This window comes from Danio rerio, chromosome 21, assembly GCF_052040795.2.
Source record: "Danio rerio strain M-AB ecotype USA chromosome 21, GRCz13ab, whole genome shotgun sequence".
Lineage (NCBI taxonomy): Eukaryota > Metazoa > Chordata > Actinopteri > Cypriniformes > Danionidae > Danio > Danio rerio.
Genome location: NC_141041.1, coordinates 7285001 through 7312500, shown reverse-complemented (window position 1 = coordinate 7312500; position 27500 = coordinate 7285001). Strand labels below are relative to the sequence as shown.

At 38.9% G+C, this 27500-nt stretch overlaps 3 long non-coding RNA genes across 6 annotated transcripts in view; 1 reads left to right on the top strand and 2 right to left on the bottom strand.

Moving 5' to 3' along the window:
* Positions 1-7: 7 nt before the first annotated feature.
* Positions 8-20856, bottom strand: zgc:194166. 3 transcript variants are annotated; one of them, XR_015519953.1, is made up of 5 exons: positions 20778-20856; positions 4700-5926; positions 476-623; positions 297-355; positions 8-213 (listed from the first exon to the last, which is right to left on the bottom strand). It is a non-coding gene; the product is annotated as a zgc:194166 (long non-coding RNA). The 3 variants fall into 3 exon arrangements; XR_015519954.1 differs by having other exon boundaries at positions 5902-5926; XR_015519952.1 differs by lacking the exon at positions 4700-5926.
* On the top strand, positions 14791-18127 carry LOC147838739 (uncharacterized). The gene is made up of 3 exons (XR_015519978.1): positions 14791-16257; positions 17453-17789; positions 18071-18127. It is a non-coding gene; the product is annotated as an uncharacterized LOC147838739 (long non-coding RNA).
* Positions 20857-22971: 2115 nt separating the features above from the next.
* LOC147838738 (uncharacterized) overlaps positions 22972-27500 on the bottom strand; it is a 5193-nt gene continuing 664 nt past the window's right edge. For both annotated transcript variants that reach the window (XR_015519943.1, XR_015519944.1), the window contains exons 2-6: positions 26733-26856; positions 26457-26518; positions 23821-26337; positions 23645-23706; positions 22972-23537 (exon numbers count right to left, since the gene is read on the bottom strand). This is a non-coding gene — a long non-coding RNA (uncharacterized LOC147838738). The remainder of the gene's footprint in view (positions 23538-23644; positions 23707-23820; positions 26338-26456; positions 26519-26732; positions 26857-27500) is intronic.

Below are 27500 nucleotides of genomic sequence, written 5' to 3'. Positions count from 1 at the left end.
GCAGTCATGGGAGCAAAACATGTTTATTATAAATGTGTAAAGTAATATTGACATCATTTGAAATGATCTGATGTGTGAGTGCGTATATGTGAGAATGAAACAGGAACACAAGTGCAGATGTAGTCATTGAGTAGTTTGTGTAACATTAAAATGTGTTGTCCATGGTGGAGACTGAACCCCGTCACATAGTGGAGGTTAACATCATGTTGTTTTCTGAAACAGAATTAATGTGTTTATTCTCAAACACTGAAATACAGCACTGAACACATTCTTGAGTCTGCTTGAGAGAAACTCACCTCATCCTGGAGCTTCTCCTGCGGACCAGAACGAGACTCGTCAGCCGGATCACGAGAAACTGGAGAGAAGACAAGATATCAAATCAGCCTCATAACTGAAGACAATGGTGATTATGATCATGGAAATAAATACTTTATCATTTGCTCTTTGTGTCACAGACAGTTTTTCTAATACTTACAATCTACATACAATTTCTCCTGGCTGCTCCATCTCACGGGTTTCTCTGTGTTTATCTCTCCTGAGTCTTTAGATTTTTGTTCATTCTCCATCTCCTGGTATTATGATTATCAAACTGTAAATCTCATAATTCAGCTTTCACCGTCTACCTATTTAAAACAAAAATGACATTTTTTTTCTTAAGTAAAATGCATTTATTTCTCACTGGTGTCAACACAACACATTTGGTGGGAATTTGAGAGGTTTAATTGACAGTCAGACACTTGAAGCACATATAAATTAGCATGAAAAAAGATTTGAAGACTAATTCTAAGAGCATAGTTTGATTTTGAGCAAGACCAAAATTTAGGTCAGTTTGATTCAACAAAACATTTACATATGAACCAATAAGCTGATTTATGATAGGTTGTTTTTTTTATTTTTTGAAGCAACTGTCAAGCTCACCAGCTATCCAACCTGTGAAAATCGCTGGTAAACACCAAAGCGACAACCTCCCGCTCTCCCTCGTGAAGCCACTCGCTCTACTCCCTCGAGTAACTAAAACTGCAATTCATTGACTGGCCTTTAGGGGCTAGCTCCAGGAAATCCAGATGATTTCTGACTGCATTGGTAAACTGGCCGTTTTTACAGCTGATAAAAACATGTTTACAGCCTGGTACTGTCACAGACATACAAGAGACGTGGAACCCAAATGCAAGTAAAACAGTCTTTTAATGGATATCTCACAAAAAACAGATAAGTAGATGAGTGGCAGGAGAACAAGGATCCGAGAAAAAAGGAGTGAACAAACTGAGAGAAATTGGCAGCGCCGATAAAATGTTCACGAAAAAACATCAACAGCGAGGATCTAACATTCGTCTCCGATGGAAACAGTAAACATATTGTAGCAGCAACAAGGATATCACCCAATCCACTCACCACCAGCAAACACAGCGAGGAGAGCCTGACAGAGACACAGAAGACCGTGAACAAACAACCAACTGACAAAGTGAGACAGGAACGCTGAACATTTATAGACGCAGTAATGCGCTACACCTGTGGTGCGTTGATTATCAGCTGAGCGGTGCTAAGCAGCGACTACCGGAGACAGCGATCATGTGACCGCCCAGATGATGACATGAAAACAATAACACTGACAGACACGCGACTCTCACACAAACAGAGACAAGCGCACACACACACTAGTGATACCCGCAGATACAGATAAACAGTCACACCACGCAGACACATCATAAAAGAGCAGACAGATCCATAACATCCGTGACATTACCCTCTCCCCTAGAAACGCCTCCTGGCATTCCCAGACGAGCCTACCTGGCGATTATAATCATCGATAATGGAATGATCCAGTATGTCCCCAGCCAGAACCCAACTTCTCTCCTCAGGACCGTAACCTTCCCAGTCCACCAAGTACTGGAATCCTCGTCCCCTCTGTCTAGAGTCCAGAATCCGCTTAACCGAATAAGCAGTCTCCCCATCTACGAGACGCGGCGGGGGGGGAACTGGTGTGTGCGAATTAATTGCCGTATGAAAAACGGGCTTTACTTTAGATACATGGAATACGGGATGAATTCTCCTGTACGCTGGAGGTAATTTGAGGCGGATTGCCACAGGACTAATGATTTTAGTGACAATAAAGGGGCCAATAAATTTGGGAGCTAGCTTATTACAAACGGTGCGGAGAGGAATTTTCTTAGAAGAAAGCCACACTTTTTGACCGACAACGTAAACGGGAGGCTTAGACCGATGGCGATCAGCTTTAGCCTTAGTGCGCTTCCCCGCTTGGAGGAGGGTCTGTCTGGCCCTATTCCAAGTGCGGCGGCACCTCTGGACAAAGGCATGAACGGAGGGAACCGCGACTTCGGATTCCAGACTGGCAACTCCAAGAGGAGGGATTCTGCGAAACCAAACATCGCAATGTGCGCTCAAGATCCTGATTGGCTCTGTCTGTCTGACCGTTACTCTGAGGATGAAAACCAACAGAAAGACTAACAGTGGCCCCCAATAAACGACAGAATTCTCTCCAGAATTTAGAGACAAACTGAGGCCCCCTGTCAGAAACCACGTCTGTCGGAAGGCCATGAATGCGAAAGATGTGATTAATTACAGCAACCGCTGTCTCTCTGGCTGACGGTAATTTGGGCAGAAGGACAAAATGAGCAGCCTTCGACAACCTGTCCACCACGGTTAAAACTACCGTGTTGCCGTTAGAGAATGGAAGATCCGTAACAAAATCTAGCGAGATGTGTGACCAGGTCTCGAAGGCACTGACAGCGGTTGAAGGAGTCCAGCCGGTGGGCGATTGGAAGACTTAGAAACAGCACAGACAGAGCAAGCCAAAACAAAATCGCACACATCACGAGCCATCACTGGCCACCAGAATCTTTGTTTAATAACAAATAATGTGCGACTTACCCCCGGATGACAGGCTACTTTGGAGGAATGACCCCATCGGATAACGTCGGACCGTAGATCCTCTGGCACAAATAACCAACTCGGTGGGCATCCAATCAGGTGCGTTACCCAATCCAGGGCTGCGCGGACCCTCGACTCGATAACCCAAGAAATGTTCACCACAAAAACCTTCTGTGGGAGCATCTGATCGGGTGATGATGTACGCTCGGAAGGATCAAAAAGACCCCGAGCCTTCTAACCAATGCCGCTGCTCCTCCAACGCAAGCTTGACAGCCAACAACTCTCGATTACCAAAGTCGTAATTTCTTTCTGCAGTAGATGGCTAAGACCCCAACCTCTGACGCATCAACCTCCACCACAAACTGCCGAGAGGGATCAGGGGCTATGAGGATCAGGGCTGAAACAAAGCAGCCTTTCAGTTTGGAAAAGGGAGCTTCGGTTGCGCTAGACCACCTGAATGGCCTTTTGGAGGAGGTCAAGGCGGTCAGAGGTGTGGCGAGTTGGCTGAAATTGCGAATAAAACGCCGGTAAAAATTGGCAAAGTCCAGAAACCTCAGTAGGGCCTTATGGGAATCTGGGGTTGGCCAATCCACCACAGCCTGAATCTTCTCTGGATCCATGCGCATCTCTGGATATGCCCTAAGAACTGAACAGACTGTGTATGAAAAACGCATTTCTCCGCCTTGACAAAAAGATCATTCTCTAACAGCCTCTGCAACACTCGCCTGGCGTTCTGAATATGTTCCTGGAGAGAGTGAGAAAATATCAGAATGTCATCCAGGTAGACATAGATAAACTGATCTATCATATCTCTCAACACGTCATTGATGAGTGCCTGGAAAACAACCGGAGCGTTGGAAAGGCCGAAGGCCGAAATGCCCTCTAGGGGTGTTAAACGCTGTTTTCCACTCATCCCTGGGTCTTATGCAAACCAAATGATAAGCATTGCAGAGATCAAGTTTTGTGTAAAAGTTCGCCCCCTGCAGACGTTCAAAGGCTGAAGACATCAACGGCAAAGGATAAGTATTTTTAACCATGATGCTGTTCAGCCCCCGATAATCAATGCAGGGACGAAGGGAGACATCCTTCTTTTTCACACAAAAAAATCCCGCCCCCGCCAGTGAAGAAGACGGGCGAATGATCTTGGCTGCTAGAGAATCAGAAATATATTTCTCCATAGCCTCCCTCTCTGGAACAGACAGTGAATATAACTTGCCCTTAGGCGGAGACGTACCTGGCAATAAGTCTATAGCACAGTCGTAGGGACGATGAGGAGGTAAAGAAGCAGCCCGGGACTTACTGAACACTCCCTTAAGATCATGGTACTCACGAGGCACGTTTTAAAGATCTATCTGCTCCTCCTGAAACACAGAACGAGAAACAGTAGAACAAGCAGACAATAAACAGGACTCATGACAGCTCTCGTTCCAGGAAAACACGGCATTGTGACCCCAATTAATGTGAGGTCTATGTAACACTAACCAAGGATGACCCAAAATGACTGGGGTACCAAAAGCATCTGTTAAAAAAAATTTAATAGTCTCAGTGTGGTTACCGGAAGTAATGAGTTTTATGGGCGCAGTGATATGTGTGATGGTTGGAAGAGACAGACCACTAATGGCGTACACAGCAATGGGTATAGAAAGCGGAGAAACAGGGATTTTTAAAGTCTTAGCTAACTTGGAGTCAATAAAGAGTCAATAAGCGTGTGACCAATATGAGTTTAGGAATTAAAACACAAAGTTATGGGTAAAGTTGTTGTTATGGGACTCCTTCTTACCCATAATCTCCCCCACCAATAAACTCTTACCCATGGTCGACTTCTTACTCTTGGCAGGGCAAAAAGCCACAAAATGTCCAGCAACTCCACAGTACATACATAACCCCTCCGTACGGTGGCGATCTCGCTCCTCCACAGTAAGATGACATCTGCCCTTCTGCTTGGGCTCTGGTTCAGATTCAGAGAGCTTCATCTCGGGAGAGCGGGTCCTTGAGATCGGATGTTGTGGGCGGGGCTCCTTGCGCAAACCTCTTAGTTGTAGGCGGTAGTCCACTTTGATGGCCAAATCGATGAGGTCATCTAGGGTCTCAGGTAACTCCATGACGTAGATCTCGTCTTTGATGTGATTAGCGAGTCCGTGAAAAAACATATCTCACTGAGCCTCCATGTTCCACTTACATTCTGCCGCCAACGTACGAAAATCAATGGAGAACTCCCCCACACTCAAATCCTCCTGACGGAGCTCCGCAAGCCTCCTGGATGCCTCTCTCCCCGAAGCCGCTCAATCAAACATGGCTCTGAGTTCATCTGAAAAAGCTTTGAATGTTTTACAACAAGAATGTTCTTTCTCCCATACAGTGGTTCCCCATTGAGCCGCTTTACCTGACAGCAGGTTGATAATAAAAGCCACCTTGCTCTCCTCGCTGGGAAACGACGAGGGCTGTAGTGATATGTAAAGCGAGCATTTGACCAAAAAGGCTCGACATAAATGAGGTTCGCCCGCATAACTCAGTGGTGGAGGAAGTTGCGGCTCGGCGAAGCAAAGAGCCTCATTAAACACAGGACTTACTGGTGTGTTAGTGGGAGGAGCAGTCAGAGTGGACTCAGCATTGGGTCCCGAGCGGAGTTGCTGGAGATGTGTGGTCAGCTTGGAAATCTGGTTGACTAGAACCTGAATAGCTTGACTGGTGGTCGTCATCTGTTTTTCTTGCTGATCCAAACGAGCCGAAACAGTCTGTGAAAAACTTGCTGGGTCCATAACTGGTCAATTTGTTCTGTCACGGACATACAAGAGACGTGGAACCCAAATGCAAGTAAAACAGTCTTTTAATGGATATCTCACAAAAAACAGATAAGTAGATGAGTGGCTAGAAAACAAGGATCCGAGAAAAAAGGAGTGAACAAACTGAGAGAGATCGGCAGCGCCGATAAAATGTTCACGAAAAACATCAACAGCGAGGATCTAACATTCATATTGTAGCAGCAACAAGGATATCACCCAATCCACTCACCACCAGCAAAAACAGCGAGGAGAGCCTGAAAGAGACACAGAAGACCGTGAACAAACAACGAACTGACAAAGTGAGACAGGAACGCTGAAAATGTATAGACGCAGTAATGCGCTACACCTGTGGTGCATTGATTATCAGCTGAGCGGTGCTAAGCAGCGACTACCGGAGACAGCGATCATGTGACCGCCCAGCTGATGACATGAAAACAATAACACTGACAGACACGCGACTCTCACACAAACACAGAGACAAGCGCACACACACACTAGTGATACAAGCACCGCAGATACTGATAAACAGTCACACCGCGCAGACACATCATAAAAGAACAGACAGATCCATAACCGTGACAGGTACAAAGAACAATTTTGGTTTATATAGCTAATATTGCCCTTCATGACAACTGTTAGGAGAGTGAATTTTTTTTTATAAATGATTTAATTAATTTATATTGAGTTATATTAAGTTTGCATAACTAAGAGCGTGGCCTCTTGAGTGACAGCTAGGTCTCACTGCTCACAGTCTCGTCACCTCAGACACTGATCTCAGCATATACATCATATTTTTGTTCTGTTTTATATTTCGTTAAACAGTCAGTTGCCATTTGGAATTATTTCCTACAATTATCAAATGATATGGCAAGCTGTGTGCACTTAATTGACCCTTCGCTAAGCCACACCCAAAAACCACCATCCACCAATCGTGGCTTAGCAACCGTAGCTACGCACGGGCTCTGTCAAGCTTTCGAGCGAGGTAAACAGGCCATAGCGTTGTGCAAATCTGATACCCGCTATCCTAAAAGTTTGGACGGGATGGTGGAATTTTTTCTCTTTTCAAAATCAAAAACCCAAGAGGAGAAATGCCAGAGTGGATCAAACTGTGTGAGGAGCGCTAAAGGAGAGGATCTAAGTTGGTTTTGTTTTGATATTCCTGACACATTCAGTGACAGACCGACGGCAATAACTCACACACCACTTACCCTAAACAGATCTAAACTGTGTTTCCTACAAAAATTCAAAGCAGGTTGTGTTTCCCAGTTGTCTTTTTCCTTTTTACTCAATATTATGAGCACTGCTCTGTTTAAGCCTTCGCCATAGTAATACTAAAAACGAATAGATCATAATGACATGAGTAATTGATCCGGAAAATACGAATCTGTTGCTAACTATACTTACTAACTTAACTTAAAGGGCCATGAAACCCCCTCGTTTCAGCAGGGTGTTTTCACACCTCTACTTTGGGAAAAAGTCCGAAAAGTGGGCGTGTCCAGCTCTGTTTAGGGGGGAGTGTCGGAGGAACTAAAGTGGGAGGGTGTGGGAGTGTCTATTTGGCGCGAGTTTCAGAGTCAAAATACACACACAGGAGAAAGTGATGGTGTTTAACCTACATGGACATCTGTAGTCGAATTATTTGCCAAATTATTAATGTTGGACTTTAACTGCAGTTTGGCTCTTTGACTCAGGGAATTCATTCATGCCCCTCGCGACAAACGAGATATTTGATTCGAGGAACTGCTCTAAGCGTGTATTTTTCATGCAATGTTTGATACCGCACGGCGAATGAGAGAAAAAAACCCTCCGCATTTCCCGGAAACTTAGATGCACATGGCAGGTAGCGTCAGAAAGCCGCGCCGGTCACAAAATGCGGTAAAAACCCAACACGAGGTTAAAGTTTGGTTGTGGTGCTAACATGTTTACACTCTGTGCTATAGTTAACTTAGTTCGATACGAACAAACTGAATAAAAAAAAAGCACTGGTCGCTCACTTACCAAATCTGTAGAGACAGGACAATCACCAGCAACTAGAGCCGCGTCTTTATGAAGAGAATACTACAAGCGAATCCAGATCTCAGCGTTTGCAGGTAAACAATAATCCTCCTTAGACACGTAAGTTATTGTTGTCGAGCGTCGCGTACACTGTTAATCCACACGTGAGTCTGAGCTCTCACAGAGAGAAAATGAAAACAAAACTTAACGGCAGCAAACTATAAAAGCAACACTTCACGCTTGTTTTGCCAACACAACGTGGCGTCTCTGTGGTGTAAAGACGGTGACACTAATGAATATTAATGAAGTTGCATAATGGAGCGTGCTGATTGGTTTGAACCAAGCCTTACTCATGCATTAATGCATCACACTGTAAGACGTAATAAGACACACTCTGGCACAGACGCCCAGATAATAATCATTACACCATATTAAAGACAAAGCAGACAGTAAAGGTTTTCGAGAGTTTTTGTCAAGTTTAAAATGTTTGTTTTTGCGCGTTTAGATGCCTGTATGTGTGTGTGAGACCGGGCAAAAGCGCTCCTTCACAGCTCTGTTATGCTGCGAGCGGCTTTTTTCTTTATTTATTTTGGAGATAATACACAATATAAATACATCAGAAAGACATAAAACTTAACAAATTACATGCCCACTTTCCTAGACTTTAAACAATATACTGTCATATCTTGATAAAATAGCCTTAGTTACATTGAAATATAATTTAAAGAATTAAAAATATCGGATATATATAAAATCACCTTAAATAAATTAACCAATATAAAATAAACAAAAACAAGCTATAACAATGTAGGTAGCCCATAAAAAATACATAAATCGAACCGTTTTAAAGCCACATATAGCCTATCTTTCATTTTACAAAGACCTGTCTGGAAAAAAAAAAGATTTTCGATATTTTCTAAAAATAATAGACACCGGAGAAGGTTTGAAATATTTATATAAAGTAAATATTTATATAAGTAAATGTTTCTAAAGTATTTGGATACGATGATATTAATCAAATCGCGCAAACAGAGCATTATTTCGGTGAGTGAAAGCAGAATGTAGCCTATACCTTTTTTTCTGTCACTCAGTCATATGCGCACCGCTCACTGCTTTAAACGCATCGCGGGAAAGTCCAAACACAAAATGTGTTCTATATCCTCAAACAACTGTTTATGTTTTTATATGACGTGGTTAAATTTATAAATGAAACTTTAAATGAAGAGCTTTAGTGAATAGCTGCCGAGCGCAACAAATATGGCTATATTTTATTAGGCTACTCGCTCTTGTGCTGAAAACTTAAAACGACTTCTATCAAAACGAGGATGTTATAAAATACATGCCATATCGAGTTATAAAGGAGAATTTCTGTGGCTTTATATTATGGATGTGCGCTCTCTGTGTTGGGTCCCTGCGTTAGTGGCGAGAGCACTCGATGCACAATGCTAACAGTCAGTCGGCGAGTAAACAATAAATGTATTGAATGGAAATACACAGGTCTGTGCGTATAGACATTTCATGTACTGCTGTACAGTAATGTGTCGTTTGTTTGCTTCGGTTGTCTTCATTTTAATGGTTTCGTTCGTGACGCGCTGTGAGCTACTAGCCCGACAGTGGAAACGCGACATGATTTCAGCCTCATTTCTCAACCTTCTGGGCTATTGGCCCGGCCCGGCCCGATTAAAGCCCTGGCTTGCACTGGCCCGATAGTGGAAATGCGGCTAATGATGCTACTATTCAACACAAATCTATCAATTTCCCCTTTCTGGCTGTTCTTTCTATGAATATATGATGTAGAAACACGGTCCATGCGTGTTTCCTCATGGGTTAGGAGCGCTATATTTCATTGCACAACAATTAGTCCATCAAGCTTTTCGGCTAAAAATAGAGAAATCACGGTTTAATTAGTTATTATTAGATTATGTTTAAATTTCACCTCTCCTGCTGAGCATGAGCTAAGCTGTTGAATGGTTAGCGTATGAGGCGGCTAGGCTAAGCTAGCTTCAATTTTGATTGAATTATTCTCTAATTGGTTCACTATTATGGCGTGAATATACCCCTGTAATGCATACTGCAGTTCTTTTTAGTCTGACTTTCTCAAATATGTCACCAATTCACCAAAAATGACATTATATCCACACATTACACATTTTAAAAGCTGTGCCAGGCACAAAAGCTTGACAGGCGTAGCAACAGTAACTAAGGAGGGTGGGGCTTGGCGAAGGGTCAATTGTGCTCACAAACCATTCACGTGGCCTCCATTTCTCAGGTGAGTGAAATGATATACTTATATCATCTCTATAATTGCATTTGCATTATTTAAGATCATTTATTATTTTCTTCAGACCTGTAATAGACTCCAGAATCTGACAGAACAGTCATCTGAAGCGTTGTCATACAGTGTTATGCCTGGATTTCATCAATAGCCTTGCATTTATTAACACAGTCTATATGTAACGTATTTGGAAATAATTCGCGTTTTCCTCCTGTAAAAATACGTCATAAGAACAATGATAAGAGATTAAGTGTATTGCAACAGTGTTTTAAAAGTTTAAACACTTTATTGATATAGTGTACAACCAAGCACATGTGGTCAGAACACAAAAGAGTCGCAGGTAATGAAGTATTAAGCATTTCTCTCAAAGAAGAGCCCATGCTAGCAGGCGTCTGTTGCCCCGCTCACGCTCCACCTCTTTGCCCTTGTTTGGTATCCTGCAGTCAGTGTGACGAAATGCGAACAAAATGGCGACGGTTGGCGCACCTACTTGTTGCTTCGTTGGCTTTGTTCAAAAACCTATGGGTGACATCACAGCAGATACTACTATCTTTTACAGTCTATGGTAAAAAAACAGTTGGGGGGTTTAGAAATTTTTTGAGGTGTTATTTTGATACTTTCGATAAAACTCTTCCGCTATGTATGTTTATTCAGAAGCATAATTTTTCTTCACATAACAGCAAATGTATAACCTTTAAAAATAAATCCTTATTTTATAGAAATTAGTACATTAATATTATTTACATTTACATTTACATTTAGTCATTTAGCAGACGCTTTTATCCAAAGCGACTTACAAATGAGGACAAGGAAGCAATTTACACAACCAAGAGCAACAATGAATAAGTGCTATAAGCAAGTTTCAGGTCTGTAAAGTCTAAGAAGGGAAGTATTAGTTTTTTTTTTTTTTTGTACAGTTAGTGTGATATTCAGAGAGGCAATTACAGATTAGGAAGTGAAGTGGAGACTAAATAGTTGAGTTTTTAGTCGTTTCTTGAAAACAGCGAGTGACTCTGCTGTTCTGATGCAGTTAGGGAGTTCATTCCACCAACTGGGCAGATTGAGCGTGAGCGTTCGCGAAAGTGATTTCTTCCCCCTTTGGGATGGAACCACGAGGCGACGTTCATTCACAGAACGCAAGTTTCTGGAGGGCACATAGATCTGCAGAAACGAGAGCAGATAAGAAGGAGCAAAGCCAGAAGTCACTTTGTAGGCAAACATCAGAGCTTTGAATTTGATGCGAGCAGCAACTGGCAGCCAGTGCAAACGGAGTAGCAGCGGAGTGACATGTGCTCTTTTAGGTTCATTGAAGACCACTCGTGCTGCTGCGTTCTGGAGCAGTTGAAGAGGCTTGATAGAGTTAGCTGGAAGCCCCGCTAGTAGAGAGTTGCAGTAATCCAGTTTCAAGAGTTCACACTTAGCTCATGATTTATACATAGCTTGTTTGGCATGCTGTCCCGGGAGAGAGCCCTGAGCTCAAGGGATCCTCGAGCCCAGGGCTCCCCCCCTTTTGCAGGGCGAGTGGAGATTGAGCTCAGGTCTATCTCAAACTCCCCCGCTGCTGAGGCCAAGGCGAACTTCCTGAGAGTAAGACATTATAAAAAAGGTTTAGGCTTGTTTTATCTATAATATAGAGCACATTTGGATGGTGGGAGGAAACCGGGGAACCCGGGGGAAACCCACGCGGACACGGGGAGAACATGCAAACTCCACACAGAAATACCAGATGGCTCAGCAAGGACCCAACATCATTGGTATTCTTGCTGTGAGGCAACAGTGCTAGTCACTGGGCCACCGTGCCGCCCATTCTGGATAAAGGAGGAAGAAGGGGAGGAGGGGGGGTTTCTTCCAGACGAAGATAGTTGTAGAAAGGAAATGAGGATATATATAGTGGTTTAGGATCCTTTGATTGGAGGATCATAATTAGTTAATGTGGACCAGCTGGGTAAATCATGAGCACATGCTCCTCTCGAAATTAGTTTAAAACTAAACTTCACTTGGAGAGAACAAGAGCTTGAGCAAGGAGTTGAGCTGCATGTTCAGATAAGAAGGGTCGGATCTTTCTGATGTTATAGAGTGCGAATCTGCATGATCGAGCAGTTCTAGAGATGTGGTCAGAGAAGTTTAGTTGGTCATCAATCGTTACTCCAAGGCTTTTCACCATTTTGGATGCAGTAATGGTTGCCCCGTCCATCTGGATTGATTATATTGGTGAGACAGTTATTCAAAAGTAATGGACCACTTTTTAATTATTGTGAATTTTTCAATTATTACAAGATCCCCATAACTGCTAAAGAATTTGATATTTGATGCAATTCCTAGTGGACTTGTTCAGCTCTTTTCTGGTAATTCATCCTCTGAATCAAATATTTTACATACTAATTAGTTAAGTATTATTTGTGTGAAAATTATAGACAATAAATTGAATAACTGTTACATTAAAAATGTATGGAGAACCACATCATTGCCTAAATGCAAATCTTTCAGGGATTCCTTATTTGAGCAAAAAGTGACATATAAACCAATCCATTTAATTTATTCAGTAAAACAAGTTGTTAAAATGTTTTTAGAGACATGGACTCTGCGTGCACTTTTTGTAAATTAGAGGAATCGATAAAACACCTGTTTTTAGAATGCACATATACCCAAATGTTTTGTTTTGATATTGAATATCTTATATTTAAACTTAGAAAACTAAAAATTCTGTTCTTGTAAAGATATTTTTGGATATACAATAATAATAATAACAACAAAGCTTTGGAGAAAAATTTGTTTATTAATTTAATGATAATATATGGGAAGTACCATGTACCCAAAAAAATTGGTCCAATGATAAACCTAATATTTGTTTAAAATTGATCTTAAGCATTTTATTAAAATCCTAAAAGACATTACAATTAAAAAAAAGCTATAAGGATGTGTGCAATTTTGAAATCTTGTCTTATGCAAATTGTTTATTTATTCATATATCTCCTGTAATTTAATTTGTTCTTTTTTTATTTTCTACTGATTTGTACATTTGATGTGAAAAAAATGTTGCATTGTATTCCACATTTTTTTGCCTGCTATAGTTCTTGTTATGCAAAAAAAAAAATAAAAAAAAACAGTCTAAACACAGATCACATAGAACTACAAATCTGCCATTTTATGGACTACAAATTTCAGTCATGCATCACCATGATGCACCACACACACTCAAAATGTTTACTGAACCTGAGTGCAGACAGGAAGCTGCAAATGGACTGACTTCAGGGGAGACTCATCAAATGGTAATAATAAACATTTACAAAGCGATTTAATACTTTAGAAAATCAAGATCACAGTATATATGTCCATGCCTAATATCCAATAGCCAGAAAGTTATTAATTTTTTATAAATTGTTAAAATTTTGGTATTTGTTATGCAGCAAGCCCAGAGATTGTTGTGTACACCAAGACTTTATATAAAATTAACTTTATTGTGTTATATGAATTAAAAGTGATCATAAACACTTTTTAGTTTAATAGTTTCTCAACTCATTAGTGGCGGCTTGGACACAAAAACCGTCTTACATACGTCACCAACACATCAACACTTTACAAGTGGATATACACAGCACACAAAAACAAAAACTTAGCCGAATCTTGTTGAACTGTGATTAAACATTGCGACATGTTTTCCTTGCCGTGCCGTGATTTTTGGCCCTCGCTTTGATTTATTCACTCACAGTTCAATAAGACTTTTATTACAATAACAAAAATACATATAATACCAGATGTAAACAATCAGTACTTCTCAGTCAAAATAAAGCATAACGTACAAACACAGAGACCCCATCCACACCAAGTTATTTTCTGTAAAATGAAATGACTTCTGATTTATTATTCGGTTTTTAAACTTAAAAAATGCTACTGATAGCTTTAATGTGCCAATTATTATGCAAGTTATATTATCAATTTTAAAAACTATATTCATTAATTGACGTCAATTTAAAGTAACGAAAATCACAAAGTTTTTCTGTTTTATCATCTGTTGAATACATTTTGAAGTACAGTAAATTTTCCCGAGGCTACTCTTAACTTCAACTAAACGTTTACAGAATATATATATATATATATATATATATATATATATATATATATATATATATATATATATATATATATATATATATATATATATATATATACTCACCGTCCGTCAAAAACGTTCGCACGATGAGAAAGTTCAGGTTTTTCGCCCCAGTTTACGGTGTCGAGCAGACTCAGGTATAAGCTCACGGTTCTGCGCGTGCGCATGCTTTGCGATGCTATTTGATATCTCAATTTCCAACCTGCATACCGACCAGTGCTGCAGTGTCTGACCAATATGGGGCGTCTGCAGTTTTACCATAGATATACACATTAGATGTCGCCTACATTGTTGTTGTCTATTAGAAGGAATGCGTCAATAGAGCCGCCATTTTGGAACAGGGTAGGGCTCCTCACTAGGGCTCAAATACACAAAAAGTTAAACTGCAGCGCCATGTAGTGGACTTAAGTGTTGACAACCTACAAAGAACAGAATTTGATTATTATTTTAGCTTTTTAGTTTGTTTTTGGACTTCTGTGCTTAATGTTCAGAAGAAAATCTAAAATGGGACTTAATCAAACAAAATAGGCTGCTTCCATTTTAAAGTTAATTTAAAGTTTATTAGGAAAATATGTGAAAAAAATTATAAAACATTATTTAAATAAAGTACAGTGGACAGAGCAAACGTGTCGATTATATATGTGCAAAAGAAAAATGACATCATTTGATCTGATCTGATGTGTGTGAGTGAGAATGACACAGAAACACAAGTGCAGATCCAGTAGTTCAGCCATTGAGTAGTAGGGCTGTAACGATACACCAAACCCACGATTCGGTTCATATCACAATTTTTGACCCACGATTTGGTTCGTATCACGATTTTTTATTTTAATTTTTTTGTGGGGTGGGAAAAAAAGGATTTTTAAAACTATTTTTTATTAAATAACATTTGAAAAATCTTTATAAACTAAACATCAAAGAACAATATTACCTATGCAAATTATTAACAATATAAATAGCCATATATAAAATAAATAAATAGCCTAAGCTATCACTTCTGTTTTCTTTGTAACAAAATACTGTTGAAAAACCAAACAGAACTAAACTCCATTGTGTAGATGGTTCAAGCATGTTGAAAATTATTTTTCAATCAAGTTCTCTTACATAGAAAAAGTAAATTAAATAGCTACTAGGGATGCTCATTTCGTTAATTTTGCTAACCCACAAACGCTGCTCATTAATCGGTTATTGACGGTTAACTGGTCAGATTACTATTAATTTTATATTAAACAAATTGACGTGTCTATTTTGTGTCTGACACATTAAATATTGCATTTTAAAATACTGATTTATTTTTATATATTAATAGCGGAACAGAACAACAGAGCATCTTCATGCACCTGCAGTGTTTAGCACAGAAGAGCAGAATAATCTAAATAAAATGAATACAATAAATAGGACTGCCCTAGATTATTTTCACTTAAATAATTAATTTATATTACAAAACGAAAATACTGACTGATTCTTTTTAATAACCGGCATAGACTGTTTTTTCCAATCATATGTTTTTTTTCTTCCGTCAAATAAAAATAGCTGACTTCCTCAAATTGCCCGCTCCACGGAAAATATGCATTTATTTAATGCCCCGCTGTTATTATCATAATCACAAAACCTTTTACATTTTTAATAATAACCATTATTTTAAAGATTATGTTCTGATATAGCCTATGGTTTCCTCTCTCTCCCTCGCAGTTCAAGTGCGCGCGCTGCGTGATGAAAAGACAGCAACAATGCGCTCATATGTAGACTTTTTGTAAACAGTTTTGTTGTTTAAATATGATATTGCATTAATCTGCGTACATGCTTTATAAGCTGTAAAATAAAAGGTAAAGCCTATTTGTTGCGTTGATTACGCAGATCCAGGTCCACATTAGCGCTGGTTTAGCATCAACAGGTCTGTATCAAACAGCAATATTCTTCTTCCATTTTGCTTCTTTGGCAAATGTGTCTGTAGGCACGGGTTATACGTTATCGTCCCGGAAATTAAGTATGCAGTTAAACAAGGGACCGAAAACGAGGCGCACCTCACTGCCTTTATGTTGACAAGGAAAAAAGAAGAGGCGCGGTCCTCTTATGAAACGACTGAATCAGCTGGGTATCAATTGTGCAAAAGTGTTGCTGTCTGTGTTGTTACAATTGTAATATTTAATACTATTGTGATATTCAAGATATGTATATTCATACAGCTCTGGATAACTTAAAGGGTCACGAAACACCAAAACACATTTTTTGAGCAGTTGACAGTCGTATATGTGTCCCACACTGCTAAAAACACTATTAGGACACCTATATTTCACTAAAAAGTGTAAATTGGTTGTTTTTGCGTTATTTCAAGCAAATTCGTACTTCCTGTTTGAAACAAATTTTTTAAGCTGCGTCACAGTCATGACAAAATAGCGTGTATTCCAGCATGCAGACTGGGCGTCTGTGCCAGAGTGAGTCTTATTACGTCTTACAGTGTGATGCATTAATGCATGAGTAAGGCTTGGTTCAAACCAATCAGCGCGCTCTATTGTGCAACTTCATTAATATTCATTAGTGTCACCGTCTTTACACCACAGAGACGCCACGTTATGTTGGCAAAACATGCGTGAAGTGTTGCTTTTATAGTTTGCTGCCATTAAGTTTCGTTTTATTTTCTCTCTGTGAGAGCTCATCTGGATCACGTGTGACAGTGTACGCGACGCTCGACAACAATAATTTACGCGTCTAAGGGGGAACATTGTTTACCTGAGAGCTGTTCTCATCTGCAAACGCTGAAATCCGGATTCCGGATGTAGTCTTCTCTTCATAAAGACGCGGCTCTAGTTGCTGGTGATTGTCCTGTCTCTACAGATTTGGTAAGTGAGCAACCAGTGCTCTTTGTAAATTCAGTTTGTTCGTATCGAATTAAGTTAACTATTGCATTGAGTGCAACCATGTTAGCACCGCATTTTGTGACCGGAATAACACACGCGGCTTTCGGACGCTACCTGCCGTGTGCATCTAAGTTTCCGGGAAATGCAGAGTTTTTTTTCTGTCATTCGCCGTGCGCTATCAAACATTGCGTGAAAAAAACACGCTTAGAGCAGCGCCTCGAATCAAATATCTCGTTTGTCGCGAGGGACATGAATGAATTCCCTGAATGAAAGAGCCAAACTGCAGTTAAAGTCCACCATTTAATAATTTGGCAAATAATTCGACTACAGATGTCCATGTAGGTTAAACACCATCACTTTCTCCTGTGTGTATTTTGACTGAAAATCGCGCCAAATAGACACTCCCACACCCTCCCACTTTAGTTCCTCCGACACTCCCCCCTAAACAGAGCTGGACACGCCCACTTTTCTGACTTTTTCCAAAGTAGAGGTGTGAAAACACCCTGCTGAAACGAGGGGGTTTCATGGCCCTTTAAAACAGCGATTAGACCTTCAGAGCTGCAATAATGCGTCCTGAAGTAAAGCGAAACGGCTATAAACTCCAGCAAGATAGAGTGATTATATGCAGAGCCATATACCTTTATCTATAAATGAAGTATAACTATAGAAACTGTGTTCATCTCAACTGAAAGCTTTGTCGTGTTTTCTGACCTCACGCATCTCCTGTCAGTCAGCACTCTCAAAGGATCAAACAGAAAGCGCACAGCACGGTTACAGAAAAGTTTGCGCTGTTACCTGACATCTGGTGAACGCCCATCCCTCTCTGCGCAGCCACATTAACAGTGTGAGCAAATCATCGTATATGCGCTGAAAATCCGGCCGCTTTGACAGCATTGGCAATGTTTCTGGCGTTGTCGATTGTCAAGCTGGGTTAAGTTGGTTTTGTTTTTGATATTTCTGACACATTCAGACGGTCCCTTACTAAGAGCTCCGTTCGAGCTCTCCCGGCTAAATATTGCGAGGGCTTAAACAGAGCAGTGCTTGTAATGTCGAACGAAAAAAAGTGTTAATTAGCTCAACTTTTGCAGGCACTCGTGATGTTATTGGAAAGGTAGTGACGGGGTGTGTCGCGATTCTCCCTTATCACACCGCGACACAGGATCGTAGATCTGAGTGTCGCGATTTTGATTTTATATCGTGTATCGTTACAGCCCTATTGAGTAGTTTGTGTAACAGTAAAAAGTGTGTTGTCCAGGATGGAGACTGGGGTCGCCACAGCGGAATGAACCACCAACTTATCCAACAAGTTTTTTACGCAGCGGATGCCCTTCCAGCCGCAACCCATAGAAACATCCACACACACACACTCATACACTATGGATAATTTAGCCTACCCAATTCACCTGTACCACATGTCTTTGGACTGTGGGGGAAACCGGAGCACCCGGAGGAACCCACGCGAAGGCAGGGAGAACATGCAAACTCCACACAGAAATGCCAACTGAGCCAAGGTTCGAACCAGCGACCCTCTTGCTGTGAGGCGACAACACTACCTACTGCACCCCTGCCTCACCTGTTGTGAACCATCTGTAGTGAAATGCATTGATTCCTCACTGGTGTCAACACAACATTCATTCACTCATACATTTTCCTCCAGCTTAGTTCCTTATTCATCAGAAGTCGCAACAGCGGAATGAACCGCCAACTATTTGTGTTTAATGTTTTACACAGCGAATGCCCTTCCAGCGGCAACCAAGTACTGAGAAACACCCATACATTAAAACAAATACACTATGGCAAAGAGAGTTAATTAAATTCACCTATAGCGCATGTGTTTGGACTGTGAGGGGAAACTGGAGCATGCAGAGGAAACTCACACCAACACAGAACATGCAAACTCTGTACAGAACTGCCAACTGACCCAGCCGGGACTAGAATCAGTGACCTTCTTGCTGTGAGACAACAGTGCTAACCAGTGAGCTAGCGGGTCAACTCAACACAACATAAACATGATATAAATTTGAGAGGTTTCAACCACAGTCAGACACTTAAAGCACATCTGAGATGGCATGAAACAGGATTTGAAGTCTAGACTAATTCTAAGAATATAATTTGCTTTTCAAGACCACAATTTAGGTCAGTTTGATTCATTAACGCAATTACATATGAACTAATCAGCTGATATATGGCAGGTTGTTTTTTATTTTTATTAAAAAAACTGTTATTTGATGCAACAGAAGAAATTCAGTTTGTTTCTTTACAGATATTACAAACCTGCTAAAAGTGTGAGCACCAAAGTATAAATATATAAATTGATCCATAAAATGGCTATTAAGTTGGGTAAGTACTACAATACCTTTCTCTAAATGTCAAGTTTAGTCAATATTTAAAATCTTAAACTATACTGAGTGGCAGCAATTATTGTTTTTTACACATTTATAAAATAATATATTTGTAAATATTCAAAATGTTAAGTGTAACTGAGTGCCAGTCTATAAACATTTAAAGTAAAACAACTGGATAGGGGCATCAGACATATCATATAGTCACCACTAGGGGTGTTCAATTCAATTCAGCTTTTTTGTATAGCGCTTTTACAATGTAGATTGTGTCAAAGCAGCTTCACATAAATGGTCATAGTAACTGGAACAGTGTAGTTCAGTTTTTAGTGTTTAAGTTCAGTTCAGTTCAGTTTAGCTCAGTTCAGTGTGATTTAATCATTACTGAGAGTTCAAACACTGAAGAGCAAATTCATCGATGCGTAGCTCTACCAATCCTGAACCATGCGAGGCAGTGGCGACAGCGGAGAGGGAAAAAAAACTTCACCTGATGGGAGTGAAGAAAAAAAACCTTGAGGGAACCAGACTCAGTTGGGCACGACCATTTTAATTTCTCCGCTGGCCAAAAGTCTTGTGCAGAGCTTCATTCGCCGTGGTTTTGGTGTTTTTGGTGTTGTTTTTGTGATTACAATAGCGAGCACGTAAGCGGCAACGTTGCCTTTGAAAAAATACAACGTAAATGTGTTTGTTGGGACTTGGCTTTTTGCGTGTCCAGTCCGCCTGTGGGACCGAGCTCAAGCCAAACAGTGAGAACGATCGCTTCAGCCTTAACTTCAGACACGCCTTCAGTCAGGCGTTGACGCTGAAACCCCGTCAACAGAATACGACGGTCACGTCACAGAATTTGGTGTTGTGTGCACGACACCTGAACCCCCTGAGCGTCCCATATACGCTCGTATAATTAGTATACTTTAACATTGACTTTTTGAATCTCTTTTACTTCACATATTTAGTATCCCTTTTGATATCACAGTAATCTATCAATTTAAAACAATTTTATTGGCATTTCGGACCACAAGATTCCAAAACGTGCGATTGTCTCCACACCGCCCCATGTAGATAACGTCAGTGTTATAACAAGCCTGATACACGGCTGATGGTTTACACATTGAGCCAGTAATTCTCCAAAGTAAACAATGAAATGTTATTTTGCCTTCCCACAAATTACAGAGATTATTATGTTAAAAACTTTCACGAAATATGCACCCATCCCTCAAATCAGTTTGTCTGAGAAGAAAAGGTAACTTTGCTAACGTATTTAATGACAAACGAGTGCAAAGCAGATTTGTCTTAATATAAAACGTCAATCACAAAATCAATTTTACCACCTACAAAAAATTCAAATGAAGGTGTTTGAGGTTAAACCTTATTTACCAACAATTAGCCTTAGTTTTACTACAGTAACCATAAATTACTATGATATTTGCAGCAAAACTGTTGATATACAAATCGTACCAGAGCAAAAAAAAAGGAGAGCAAACGTGACTGACGGTTAACGTTAAAAGTTACAGCTAAATTCTCACTTACCAAGCCGGTGTCATGATCAATCACACCGGTTTAGGAGTTGCGACAGTCTTCCTCTTCGTCTTCTTCTTCTCATCAGTATGGGCGGACAACTTCTTGGGAGCGTGATTTTTTTTCCCAAACCAGTTAAGCGCAAACCACGCCCCCTACGCGAAAACCCCACCCCGCAGCGGTGGGACAGTCTTCTTTCGTCTTTCTTGTCTAAACTTTCAATCGCGCTGTCATTGGACAACTTTCACTCGTCTCGCCTCTCGCGCTGTCATTGGACAACTTTCTTGTCTGTCTAATATTTACTCGTCCCGCCTCTTCAGCCTGAAGCTCGCGCTGTCATTGGGCAACTTTCACTCGTCTCGCCTTTTAACCCTAGAGCTCGCGCTGTCATTGGACAACTTTCTTGTCTGTCTAATATTTACTCGTCCCGCCTCTTCAGCCTGAAGCTCGCGCTGTCATTGGGCAACTTTCACTCGTCTCGCCTTTTAACCCTAGAGCTCGCGCTGTCATTGGACAACTTTCTTGTCTGTCTAATATTTACTCGTCCCGCCTCTTCAGCCTGAAGCTCGAGCTGTCATTTGGGCTAGAGATGCGCGGATGGGCTAATACTTTAGATGGCCGCTACCAGCGCGCTCGTTCTAAAATACTTTAGTTAGTCCCGCTTAGATGTACACCCTTGAGTTAAGACAATATCATTTCTAATTAGAGGTTAGTGCATTATTATAAATGCACCCGACTACTGGACTCTAACTTTGGTTTTCACCAAGCCCATGGTTTCCCATATGAACTTAATTTAGAATAATATCATCTTCAAACAAAGGTCGGGTACCCAATCTAGTTTAGTCGTGCAACAACTTGTGGACCTAGACGGAAGTTATCGCCCTTTCCACCCTATTACACTTGAATCAATTAAGAGTCAGCCGGATCCCTAAAACACAATTAGTGTGCCCAATACTCCATCTCAACTGGATTTTAGTCCGTCTACTGACCTGACGCAAGACGTGCGGAAACAAGGATACAGCGTAATCTACTTGAATTAATAATTACAGAGTGAGCAAAATATGGTCAAACATTACAATTATTATTAGTCAGGTAAATGTATTATGCCAATTCCATTAGTCAGTTCATAAATGATGAATACAAAACATCAAATTATCAAGGATAAATCCAAGATGAAAAGATGCATACCTGACTTCAAATTTTACATAACGTGGAGCGTAAGCTCCATTACGGGCTGATCTGGGTAAGCAGAATGGCCCTGAGCCTTTCTCAAACCTTACCTTAAGTAATCCAAGAATTTCCTCAAGGAAAGGGGTGTGTGTATAACAAAAGGCATTCACACTTAGTGCTGCCTGTGGAAAAGTCACACCCTTCACAGTGGTTCAAAAGATGCCTGAAGTTATACATTTATTGTTTTGATTATGTCTATTTCTGAGAGAATGAGACTATTGTACCAGTCGCACCGAGACATTTCAAATGATATCAAACATGATAGTTAAAGTCACTTTGGTTAATTAGAACATTCAAACATTGAAATGACCATATGTGTGAGTTGGGGGTGGTTGAAAAAACATTCTATTATAAGTTCACAGATTTCCTTTTGTAGCCTAATGCACACGTCTTTTTCAAAGAAAGTTTAACATTGTTTGATCACATTATTTTACAATCTGAATGAACTGAGTGAGGCCTTATTTTCAAATTTTGAGAAATAAGATTTTTTATTTGGGTTTTAAACATTATATTATATATTTTTATTTTACTTTAAGATAGACAAAATGTATTATGAAAATGTCTTTAATGTTTTAAATAATTAAGTCGTTTTGTTGACAGATGAGTGATAAAACACCACATTAAGAGCTGTTAGCAATATGGTAGATATGTGACCATGTATATCAATAAACAATATTTTAAATGCATTTACTGAATAAAAGGGAATTTTCCTATACTGCACCCTCATAAACGATAAAATAGACTTTGACGCCAAACTACAAAATAAAAGATGAGGTTCCAGCGCCATCTTGTGGACATTAAAAAGACGTTTCAAAGACTTTTGTTGGGTGGTTTTACTGGCTTTAATTACATTATAATAGTTGTATTACAATTTAAATAATAATAATATTGTTGGAGTTAAACTATAGCCTGTACAAGTTATTTGTCACCTATAAAGTTATTTTCTGTATTGACCAACAGATGAGATTTCAACAAGTGATGTAGCAGGTGTTTTTATTCCACAAAAGCAAATTACAGAGACCAGCACAGCGAACACATGATCATGAATAGAAAGAACAAACAAACCTGCGTAACGTCATTTATAACAGGTCTGGAAACTGAAATATTTGCTTATTAATATTCAACAGTTTTATTACAATCATAATAAAGTGCATCTATGCTATTGCTAACAAAATACTCTCTTTCATCCAGCACATAATATATACACATATATACAAATGTTTATACACATTCATCAATTACAAGTCAGAAGAGTACAGTCGTGATTTCTATTTGCCTTGACATTACCAGCCTTCAGGGATACTGCCTGCATGTCCTCAGTAGTAGCAATGACACCATTTAATAAAACAAACATTATGGCCTAAACACGTTATGTCTTCCAGACAGGTGTATTTAGGCAAGTTACAGCTAAATGCTGCAGGTCAGTGGCCCTCTGGAGCAACTTTGTAATGTTTTTACAAATTAAAAAAAAACATCAACAACACAGGAGCTGCAGGATCAGAAGCGGACGAAGACATCATGAACATTAAAATCCTTGATTATCTAAAAGTGAGATTAGGGTTTAATTAATCGTGTTATTCACAAACTGTTTAAATCATACTGTTTTACTGGATGATCCTATATTGTCACAGTCAGCATCATCAACTCACCTCATCCTGAAGTGTTTCTGCTACATGAGATTCAGACTCGGGTTTGACTGGATCAGAAGACACTGGAAATAATCACATACACACACGCACACACAACTGTTGTGTTAAAGCTTTTATTCGACACAAATATCATTAATTTACCAAAAGAGTGAGTGTTACTGTGATAAAACTCTCACGGTCTGGTTTTAAAGGCTCCATGCTGCTGTGTCTTCTGCGTTTCACCGTCTCTCTTGGTTCAGTGTTTTGTGGATCTTCTTTTTTGTTCTCCATCTCTCCTCTGCTTGATCTTTCCAGTGACTGTAAATATGCATCACATAAGTCTTTTGGTTTTGTCTAATCTTGTGATAAAACATGCAAGATAAAAATGCAATCCCCTGGAAGTGTATGTGCAGTCCTTAAATAATGATATCACTCTATTATCATCTTACACTTTTAATCATATAATTTAAAGTGATGTCTTGGTATCTACACTATAGGTATTCAATTAAATCCTAAATAAAATATGATCAATAACTATTTGCCTAATTAGCATACTACTTGGTGTCATACTGCTGAGGAGGTGCCCAATACTCATGAATCCGTCTAAAGCAGACATCTACCCTGACATTGAAATCGTTTTTGGCTGTTGTCTTTGGTTTCAAGAATTAATTACCTTTTATTCCAGCTTATTATGTCTTGGCTAAGCACACAGTTATGTTCCTTAAATATTATTTCATATTTCCATGTTAACCTTATAAAATTAAATAAAGGTGCAGTACAACCAAAACCATGTTGGTAACCAAATCGTTTTTGGGGCTGCAATAACATTCTGTTATTTCTAAATATCTAAAAAAGTGCCAATACTAGCATAAAAGTTAATTTGTATTAATTTCTATGTTGAATTAAAAGTTTGAATTTCTATAACTAACATGCAAAAGATGTGGCCCTTTTTACAGTAATTTGCTGTAATCATGCTACCTGCCGTAATTTCACAATAAATTTATTAATACAACATATTACTGTGAATTTAACAGTTGAATACTGTAAAGCTATACTAATGTAATTTACTGTGAAAAATTACAGTAACTTGTTGTAAAAACCTGGAAATTTTTTACAGTGTACAAGTGCTTTTATTATGGATATGATCAATCTTTGCCCAGCATGTTTTAAAATTACTTATATTTTTGCTACGTTTCGGTTAGTTGTGTGAGGTGAAATAGACATTAAAATGAACTTAATTTTACTGTATAATAATATGAGATGCAGATGGATGTTTCCCAGTGATGGGTTGCAGCTGGAAGGGCATCTGCTGCTGAAAAACATATGCTGGATAAATTAGCGGCTTATTTTGCTGTGGCGACCCCAGATTAATAAAGTGACTGAGAAAAAAAGAAAATGAATGAACAAATTAACAAATTTATAATAATAATAGTAACAGATTAATATAAACAAATACATATACATTTAACTTGATTTAGTTTGTTTTATACTCAGAATTTTTTAACTGAACACGGACTCAAGTTTAATATTTATTGTATCCATTAAAACTGCATATAAATAAACAAATTATTGGACATGGATTCAAGTTTCTTATTTATGATTAAACAATTAAACAAAAACAAACAACATCTAATTAAAGTTTCGTGTTTTTTCTTTGTACAATGTTTTTAAAGAAAATATTCAAACAAATACTAAAACCAAACATGTATTTAAACGTCATTATAATGCCTTTTTGAACACTTTTATGTAGGTTTAAATAATAAATCGCATATATTTATTAAATGTTGTATATGTTTTATTACCTCAGCTTGAGTTGTGTGCAGAGATTTCTTTCATCGTAATGTTAAATAAAAAAAAAGTATTTGTCTTGAATAATTAGCTACATCGTTTTGTTGACAGATGAGTGATAAAACACCACATTAAGAGTTGTGGACAATATGCTAGAAAGTTTTTATATTTGAAACTGAATTAAAAGGGGATTTAATTTACTGCATGAAATAGACTTTCTGTCAGCACAGACAGCTGAAGACAAACTACTAAATAATAGATGAGCTTGCAGCGCCATCTTGCGGAAATTAAAAAGACAAGATAGCCAATAACTGAAAGACTTTTGTTGGGTGGTTTTACTGGGTTTAATTACATTGTTATAGTTGTAATACAATTTAAATGATACTATAATAATAATAAACAAATCAACATTCGTCACCTACAAAGTATTTTCTATATTGCTCAAAAGAAGAGACTCCAACAAGTGATTTAGCAAATGTGATTTTATTTCATGAATAACGTAAACAACAAACAAATCTGCTGTAAAGGGTCATTTATAACTGCATTGGAAACTGAAGTATTTACCAACGTTTAATATTGATTAACTTATTTATAGTAACAGTTTTAAGACATTTAGACTAAAGCACAGCAGTGCTAATTACATATACTCTCTCTCTCTCTCTCTCTCTCTCTCTCTCTCTCTCTCTCTTTCTCTCTCTCTAAGTATATAAAGACGTTTATACACATTCATCATTTTCAAGTCATCACCTGAGGAAGAGAATACGGTCATTATCTTGTCATAGCCAGCCTTCAGAGATGCTGCCTGTCCTCAATATAGGTATAACAATGTTTAATACAACAATAGTTCAGGCTTAATGCTTTCACCAAATATGTTTTGCAGACACAGGAACAGAAGCAGATGAAGATGTCCTTGATTTTCTAATTTTCTAAAAGAGAGATTAAAAAGTCTAATTAATCCTAACATTCATAATAACTGTTAGTCTGTGCATATTATACTGTTATACTGGATGATTTAATATTGTCACAGTCAGAATCATAAACTCACCGCATCCTGAAGTGTTTCTGCTACATGACACTGAGACTCTGGTTCACCTGCATCAGAAGACACTGGAGACACACACACACACACACACACACAGACACACACACACAGACACACACACACAGACACAGACACACACACACACACACACACACACAGACAGACACACACACACACACACACACACACAGTATGTTTACTGTTGTGTTAAAGCTGTTATTCAACACAGATATCATGAATTCACTAAAGGAGTGAGAGTTACTCTGATTACACTCTTACGGTCTGGTTTTAAACGCTCCATGCTGTTGCTGCGTCTTCTGCATTTCATCGTCTCTCTTGGTTCAGTGTTTTGTGGATCTTCTGTTTGGTTCTCCATCTCTCCTCTGCTGGGTCTTTCCAGCGACTGTAAACATGGATCACAATTAAGCCTTTGGTTTTTGTCTGATGTTATGTGAATAAAAATGTGATTCTGTGGAAGTGTATGTGATGTGCAGTCCTTATAATAAATCATATCACACCATTATCAATATCATCTGACACTTTAACCATTTGACTGCCCCTCTACCAAACAGTTGACCATGTTTTTACTGTTTTAAATAATGACTATTTTAAATAATGGCCTACACACACACACACACACACACAACACTGTTGTTTTACAAACACACAAAAAAATCCTGTTGCTCTACTACACTTGATTTTGGTTTTAATGTAAAAAAAAAAAAAAAAAACATGTAAATGAGAATCTGAAATATTTGATGGCTAACTTCAAAAAAAGGTGATTTAGTATTCACAAATATTTTTAAATATATAAATAAATTGATTAAATTGAGATCAATCTTCCAAAAGTCATTTAGAAATGTATAGTTGAAGGAGGCTGTGTTTCCTGTGCAAACGGCATTTGAAATTGTCTTAAAATACTACATTGCACTAGTATACTGTAACAAATTTACATTTCTCACATCTTATGTACTTGACGTGTTTAGTAGACTATGCATCATTAATATCATATTCTGAAAATATTTAGTAAAAAAGACATTCACAACT